We start from the raw sequence: 8,040 nt of genomic DNA on the forward strand, positions 1-8,040 counted from the left end.
TGTGTCCACCAAATACGTTTTCTGTGCAATATTGCTGCAATGGTTGCACTGGTTCTGTCTCTTATACACATCTAGATGTGTATAAGAGACAGGTGTGAGGCCTTTTAGTGCCTTGCCATGGGGTAGTCTTCATTGCCTACCCGTATGGCGTACTTGTGTTCCGCTAAGTGGTCTTGAAGGCGTCTCTTTGTTCGTCCAATGTAGAACACCTTGCACTGTGGACATTCCAATCTATAGATGACATGAGTGGTTTTGCAGTTAATGAAATGCTTAACTTAATACTCCATTTTATAAGCTGTGTCCACCAAATACGTTTTCTGTGCAATATTGCTGCAATGGTTGCACTGGTTACATTTAAAAGAGCCCTTGGGTTTGTGGTCAWGCCATGTTTTTTGAGAGTCACCAGGAAGATAGCTGTGGACTAATTTGTCATTTAGGGTAGGACATCTCTTAAAGCTTATGAGTAAGCTTTTGAGTAAAGCCAGTGTGTCTATGTATGCGGATAACTCATCACTATACACGTCAGCTACTACAMCAACTGAAATGACTGCAACATTTAACAAAGAGCTGCAGTCAGTTTCAGAGTGGGTGGCAAGGAATAGGTCAGTCCTAAATATTTCTAAAACTTAAAGCATTGTATTTGGGACAAATCATTCACTAAACCCTAAACCTCAACTAAATCGTGTAATAAATAATGTGAAAGGTGACTAAACAGCTTGGAGTAACCCTGGATTGTAAACTGTCATGGTCAAAACATATTGATACAACAGTAGCAAAGATGGGGAGAAGTCTGTCCATAATAAAGCGCTGCTCTACCTTCTTAACAGCACAATCAACAAGGCAGGTCCTACAAGCCCTAGTTTGGTTCGCACATGGACTACTGTTCAGTCGTGTGGTCAGGTGCCACAAAAAGTGACTTTTTGCAATTGGCTCAGAACAAGGCAGCACAGCTGGCCCTTGGATGTACAGAGAGAGCTAAAAATAATAATATGAATGTCAATCTCTCCTGGCTCAAAGTGGAGGAGAGATTGACTTGTATTTATGAGAGGTATTGAAATGTTGAATGATTGAGCTGTCTGTTTGAACTACTAGCGCACAGCTCGGACACCCATGCATACACCACAAGACATGCCACCAGAGGTCTTGTCACAGTCCCCTAGTCCAGAACAGACTATGGGAGGCGCACAGTACTACATAGAGCCATGACCACATGGAACTCTATTCCTTGACAGCAGCRAATGAGGATCCATAATAAATACAAATACTGCACCACCAGGATGGAACAAGCATGCCATGTTTTTTTTATGCATACAAAGCTGTTCATTTTAGTGTATTCAACCATACCCATTTCAAAAGGAAACAAGCACTCATTAGTGGCCGATTAGTGGGCGCAGCCAACACACTTAACAATATAGGAGGATAGAGAGAGTTTTGTTGATGCTGAGAACGGAATGTTCTCCYTACGTTACTAAGGTGTTCTTTTGGTTTTATGGAACAATTTCTTAACGTTCTCAGAACAATTTGGGAACATATCTTTAAGTAGAACCATGAGGAAACCTGTAGGAAACGTTACGCTGAAGTACTGAGATTCCCACAGAAGAATGTTGTTTCTTAATGTTCTCTGAAATTTTTGAGAGCATCCCCAATGTCAAACCAGTTGGAGAACATTACCAACATTGAAAGTAAATGTAACCATGTTTGAACCTTTAGGAAARGTTCTGTTAAAATAATGTAAAGTTCCTTAAATGTACTGAGAATGTTCCAAAGCCAAGCAAACTATCCTGCAACATTCAGAGAAAGTTGTGGGAAGGTTGTATGCAAAATAACCATAGGACAACCAAACTCTCACCAAGCTCYGAGAAACATATGGTTCTCAGAACGTTATGTTTCAGCTGGGTTTAGTTTCTGTTGTCTGAGCCCCACATTTTGTCACGACTTCCGCCGAAGTTGGTGCCTCTCCTTGTTCGGGCGGCGTTTGGTGGTCAACGTCACCGGTTTTCTAGCCGCCACCGATCTACGTTTCATTGTCCATTTGTTTTGTCTTTATTGTACACATCTGGTTTCCATTACATTATTATTTATTCCCTATTTAACCCTCTGGTTCTCACATGGTTTTGTGCGTGTTTGTTCTGTGTTTAGCTGTCGCTAATATTTTGTGAGCTGGATTGTTTTCCCTGCGTGGAATTTATTTTGTTGTCGTCTTGAGTAAAAGTCCATTATTACTCATCCTCTGTGTCCTGCGCCTGACTCCGTCCCACCTGCTGCACATCGACCCTTTACACATATAAGGTGGGTCTTACCTGTGCAGTCTTAGTGTCACTTGTCGCTGTGCCATACAAGGCTCTGGAAGATGCTCTAAGGTACAAATATTAAACATCCTTCTCAAACCCTAACCCTAACCAATGCCATTAGGAGGGAGGTACAGTGTCTAGGCCTTTAGGGCAACTTCATCCTACTCTAACTTCACCTTGCGTCACACCTGTGTCCTCTCCTCACCTCCACCTGGCTGCTCCACAGATGCAGGTGATCCAGCACCCCCGGAGACACTTTGCACCGCCCTTGTGTCCAGCCACTGTGACCTGAGTGATCGCTACTGTAAGTACAGCCGACAAGAGCGGAGGCTCCTGGAGGAGGGTCTCCATCCGGGGGACGGGTCCTGGTTCCGGCTCATCACTGTGTACTCCGACTCTGACTGGATCCCCTCGCACACAGAGGAGCRGCTGGACTTCTAGTTTCTATAGCAACCCCTACCGCAGCACGCCCATCAAGGGTCACAGTACTATCTACACATAGACCATCGGTAGGTGGGTCCACAATCTCTCTCTGTCTTTGTCGTCTCTCAAGCCCTATGGCCTAATACTGTACAGGGATACAGTTTCCCTGCAGTGGCAAGATCCTCTGAAAGTAACAGTGAATCAGATGCCATAAGCTGGCGCACCATGTACAACAAACTAATTAGTGTGTGATTGAGCTGACCACTACTATTGAGCCACACACAGCAGCTACTGTAAGTGACTGGATAGGGCATACACTACCAGTGGATCTCCTAGTTTTTCTTTCCTTCTGKGCCAGGCACAAAGACCACAGAAACAGCATTCGGGGCTACAGTACAAACACCAGAATGTTCCATTGAACCCATTTTACAGAGCTATGTGGGAGAGGATATGCAAGGTTAAACATTGAGTGGTACCATTCAGTTGATGTCACCCATTTGTGGGTTATTTCACAGGTTCCTATGGGGAGGGAGAGACAGGCCAGTACGTGGAGTGGCTGAGGGACTACTGCCAGGCCTTCTTTTGGGCTGATGGTTAAGCTATTGCCGCCGGTGACCACTGCCGCCATGGTCTGTGCATTCAGGGTCAACTGCAGTTCACGCAACCTACAGATCCACACAGGTGAGAGAAACCACCTCATGGCATACCCAGGGGCATGGGCCAGGGTTCCCCTTTGGGGATGTTTCCAGGTGCTATGGCCCCCAAAGGGTCACTTTGAGTACAAAATATACTGAAATAAAATTAACCTTTGTCATATCCTCACATGGTCTCTCTTATCATTGCTATGCGGATGACACTCACCTACTCTACTCCTTCCCCCCTTCATACACCCAGGTGGCAACACGCATCTCAGCTTGGATGTCAGCCCACAACCTCAAGCTCAACCTTGACAAAATGGAGCTGCTCTTCCTCCCGGGAAAGGCCTGCCCACTCCAAGACCTCTCCACCACGGTTGATAACTCCACATATTGATGGGGAAACGAAGCTTCCTGAAGCKTTGAGGTTTTCCAGCCAWGTGTGTCGAAAATAGGTTCATTGCTCAAGGCTTTAATCAATCAACACAGTGTACACTAGTGGCACATGCTGGTCAAAATAATTTAGAGTAGCCAAATTATTATAATGACTTACCACACCCCGTAGCGTGTGCGCAGCATAGTCTTTTTGTCTTCTACCAAACCAATCAGGTGGTTGTTAGACTAAACAAATCTCCAGAGGTCATTGATCACGTGCTTCTGATAAAGTGATACAGGCATCGGAARACTGCTTCTAAGTACACTGCTTTGCGTGCCTTGGAGCTCCGGCATAAGAGGTAACATCGCTAAATCCATGGTGTCCCCCTTCCAGAGTGCAAAGAAACTTAGCATGACCCTGGACAACATCCTTTAGTTCTCTACAAACATCAAAGCAGTGAGTCGCTCTTGCTGGTTAATGCGCTACAACAGGTGTATTCAACTTTTACCTTACAAGGTCCAGAGCCTGCTCGTTTTCTTTTCTACCTGATACTAAATTGCACCCACCTGGTGTCCCAGGTCAAAATAAGTCCCTGATTAGGGGGAACATCAAAACCCTGCAGTTTATCCAGAATGCCACAGCCTGCCTGGTGTTCAACCTTAAGTTCTCCCATGTCACTACACTCCTTCGAGGTGGAGTAATTACAGATCCTGGAGCATTGACAGGTTTTTCACTTTGTCAGCTTGTGGATTTGAACTGGCGACCATRCGGTTACTGGACCAATGCTCTAACCGCTAGGCTGCTTGCTGCTTCCACATTTATACCTATTCCTACCCTATGTTTGCCTACATACAGTCACCCATGAGATAGGGCAAATCTTTGGGGTGAAGCAATGCCAGTGGCTGCAGTGTGTCATGCAGGGCTCCAACCACCTGGAGGAGTCAGACACCCAGCCCCTGGACCCCTGCCCACTCTGCCTCCGCAAGGTAAGCACATAATTTGCGTAAACTTTGATACACTACTATATTCTGTAGCCTGGTTGCAAGTCTATTTCCCATGGTACAGTATAATGGGTTGACTTGTCTCTCTCAGGCCTTGCTGCGATGGATAGAGGAGGAGGGAGCAGCTAGCCATGAACACCTCACTGTCTCCCAGTCTGACTCTGAGCCCCATTGTCCCAAACCCACCATGGCCTTCCAGACCTCCAGACAGTGGCAGATTTACCTCTAGATTCTAGAATGGTCACACTGCGGAAATAGATATGACTGATGAATGTACACAAGGATGAGATGAAGATCCTAGAACGTACATTTCTATTCAAAGTACTTTACACATTGTGATATGTTTTATTTGTACAAATATATCATGACTCATGTTATTTAATTGTCTAGAAAACAAACAGTTAAGATTCAAAAGTAAATACAACAATGTCATGATTTGTCATTCTCCTACACTGTAAAAAAAAAAAAAATACCAAATGCTTAATCAGCGTTATTCTGCCAGTTGAGTGGACTTCAAATGGACAAGCATTTGAGCAAATGTGTTAAAGAACAGATGCCCCTAAAAAGCAACTTCTCGTTTTGAAAATTGCCTATGTTTCATCGATATGAGTCAAAAAAAAATATTCTAGTGTCATAATTGACTACAAAGTGTAAATAGGATAATTTTGGTCATAAAGTAAGTCTCATCCAAAACTGAGCTTTGCGAGATGATAGGAAAAAATAGTATGTCACAGAAGAAAGGGTACGTAACAGTTTTCTGTGGATTGTGTTTATWTTAATTCTGTTCACAGCTGACAGTACCCAAATAATTTTCAATTCAGAGTGCAGCTGCAAGMGATCTGATCATAARGCCCATGGTCAATTTGGTTTGACATTTGATATCCCTATGGAGCTAGTTAGGGACCATCAGCAAATTACACAGTGTACATGGGACAATATTTTACAAGGTCAATAGCTCCAGATTTCAATGACTTAACCTCAAACCAACTAGAAATTGTAGAAATTCATATACAAATATTGAAAGCATTTAATGAGACAACAAAATATGTGCAACATGAAAATGTTGTCRCATTTACATTGTGTCATTTATTGACCGTCGCTAACTATACCCAGAGATGGMCTATCCAAAGTCAAACCAATTTTGCTATGGTCGCATACCAACCAGCTGAAGCTAATTGTCTAAATAATTTAGCTAACTTTTCCCACCTGTGAACACACAAGAGACARCCACGTCAAATCACGTCCCACGTTTCAAATTCAGTCATGGCTGCTATCATTTCTTAATTAGCCAAATCTTAAACGAGGCCAAATCAGGAAGAGCAGTCACCCTTTAAACTTTGTTCACTCAACAAACTCGAAGTGAGCTGAATTTTAAAAAAGCTTTTTGAGTAAAATGTCAAATTTATGTTTGCCTTTGGAAGGCAGCACTGTATGTTGGTTCAGCTATATGCCCAAATGTTGAGCAAACTCCCAATCTTATTGCAGCTGGTTGCCTTACAATTGTACATTGATTCAACAAACTCTCCTTYAAGTGAGCTGAATTTGAACAYGCTTGTTGAGTAAAATTATAAATGTATGTTTGCTCAAAACCACTCAACCATGCCCATCATTATCACATTTCCCAGCATGCTCTATTGCAGGTTTAATTTCAGAATTGTTTGTTTCAATACCTGTTTTTTTCATGTTCGTTGATTAATCTTATGATACACAAACATAAATAACATGTCTAAACTAATTKAATCTGTTAGTGGTTGGACTTTTTGGACCCATTACTGAGGTGGCTGTTCCAGTTTATATGATTTAGGTTTAGGTCTCAATAAACAATCTTACTTATGCTGGCAGTCATTCTGAATGCAGGTGATTAAAAGTTCCAGTTGTTGGCTATCCTTTGCAAGTCAGCATAATGTGAATTGCAGAKGTGGCCTGTTAACCAGGAGTTTCAAACCACTGCGTTAGTGTGTAATTAGGCCCTCAAAGAAAGMCCTRGTGATTAATGTATTGTCATATTTCCTAGTGTAAAATTAAACTATGCGAATAGGGTAGAATACATTCTCAAGTTGAATTGTATCCTGAACAAAAAATATAAACTCAACATGCAACGATTTCAAATGTTTTATTGAGTTACAGTTCATATAAGGAAATCAGTCAATTGAAATAAATGAATTAGGCCCTAATCTATGGATTTCACATGACTGGGAATACCGATATGCATCTGTTGGTCACAGATACCTTAAAAYAAATTGGATGCTTGGATCAGAAAACCAGTCAGTATCTGGTGTGATCTCCTTCGCATAGAGTTGATCAGGCAGTTGATTGCGGCCTGTGGAATGTTGTCCCACTCTTCAATGGCTGTGCAAAGTTATATTTGATATTGTCTAGAACTGGAACACGCTGTCGTACACGTCAATCTAGAGCATCCCAAACCTGCTCAATGGGTGACATGTCTGGTGAGTATGCAGGCCATGGAAGAACTGGYACATTTRCAGCTTCCAGGAATTGTATACAGATCCTTGCGACATGGGGCCGTGCATTATCATGCTGAAACATGAGGTGATGACGGCAGATTAATTGCACGACAATGTGCCTCAGGATCTCATCACAGTATCTCTGTGCATTCAAATTGCCATCGATAAAATGCAATTGTGTTTGTTTTCTGTAGCATGTGCCTGCCCATACCATAACCCCACCACAACCATGGGGCACTCTGTTTACAACGTTGACATCAGCAAACTGCTCACCCACACAACGCCATAAACATGGTCTGCAGTTGTGAGGCCGGTTGGATGTACTGACAAATTCTCTAAAACAACYTTGGAGGKGGCTTATGGTGGAGAAATAACATGACATTCTCTGGCAACAGCTCTGGTGGACATTCCTGCAGTCAGCATGCCAATTGCARGCTCCCTCAACTTGAGACATCTGTGGCATTGTGTTGTSTGACAAAACGGCACATTTTAGAGTGGCCTTTTARTGTCCCRAAGGTGCACCTGTGTAATGATCATGATGTTTAATCAGCTTCTTGTTATGCCACACCTGTCAGGTGGATGGATTATCTTGGCAAAGGYGAAATTCTCACTAATAGGGATGTAAATAAATTTGTGCACAACATTTTAGAGAAATAAGCTTTTTGTGCYTATGGACAATTTAGGAGATATTTTATTTCAGCTCATGAAACATGGGCTTTACACTTTACATGTTGCGTTTATATTTTTGTTCAGCGTATGTTCACTCAACCTAAAACTAAAAGTTGAGTGAACATACAATTCAACTTGAGAATGTATGTTTGTTCAGCTTTACTCCCAAATGAGATACAA

At 42.6% G+C, this 8,040-nt stretch overlaps 1 pseudogene; it reads left to right on the plus strand.

Annotated features, from left to right (window-relative positions):
- Window positions 1-2,517: 2,517 nt before the first annotated feature.
- LOC139027422 (archaemetzincin-2-like) lies at window positions 2,518-6,332 on the plus strand (annotated as a pseudogene).
- The last annotated feature ends 1,708 nt before the right edge of the window (window positions 6,333-8,040 follow it).

The sequence above is a fragment of the Salvelinus sp. IW2-2015 genome, unplaced genomic scaffold (assembly GCF_002910315.2).
Source record: "Salvelinus sp. IW2-2015 unplaced genomic scaffold, ASM291031v2 Un_scaffold16323, whole genome shotgun sequence".
In the NCBI taxonomy this organism is placed as follows: domain Eukaryota; kingdom Metazoa; phylum Chordata; class Actinopteri; order Salmoniformes; family Salmonidae; genus Salvelinus; species Salvelinus sp. IW2-2015.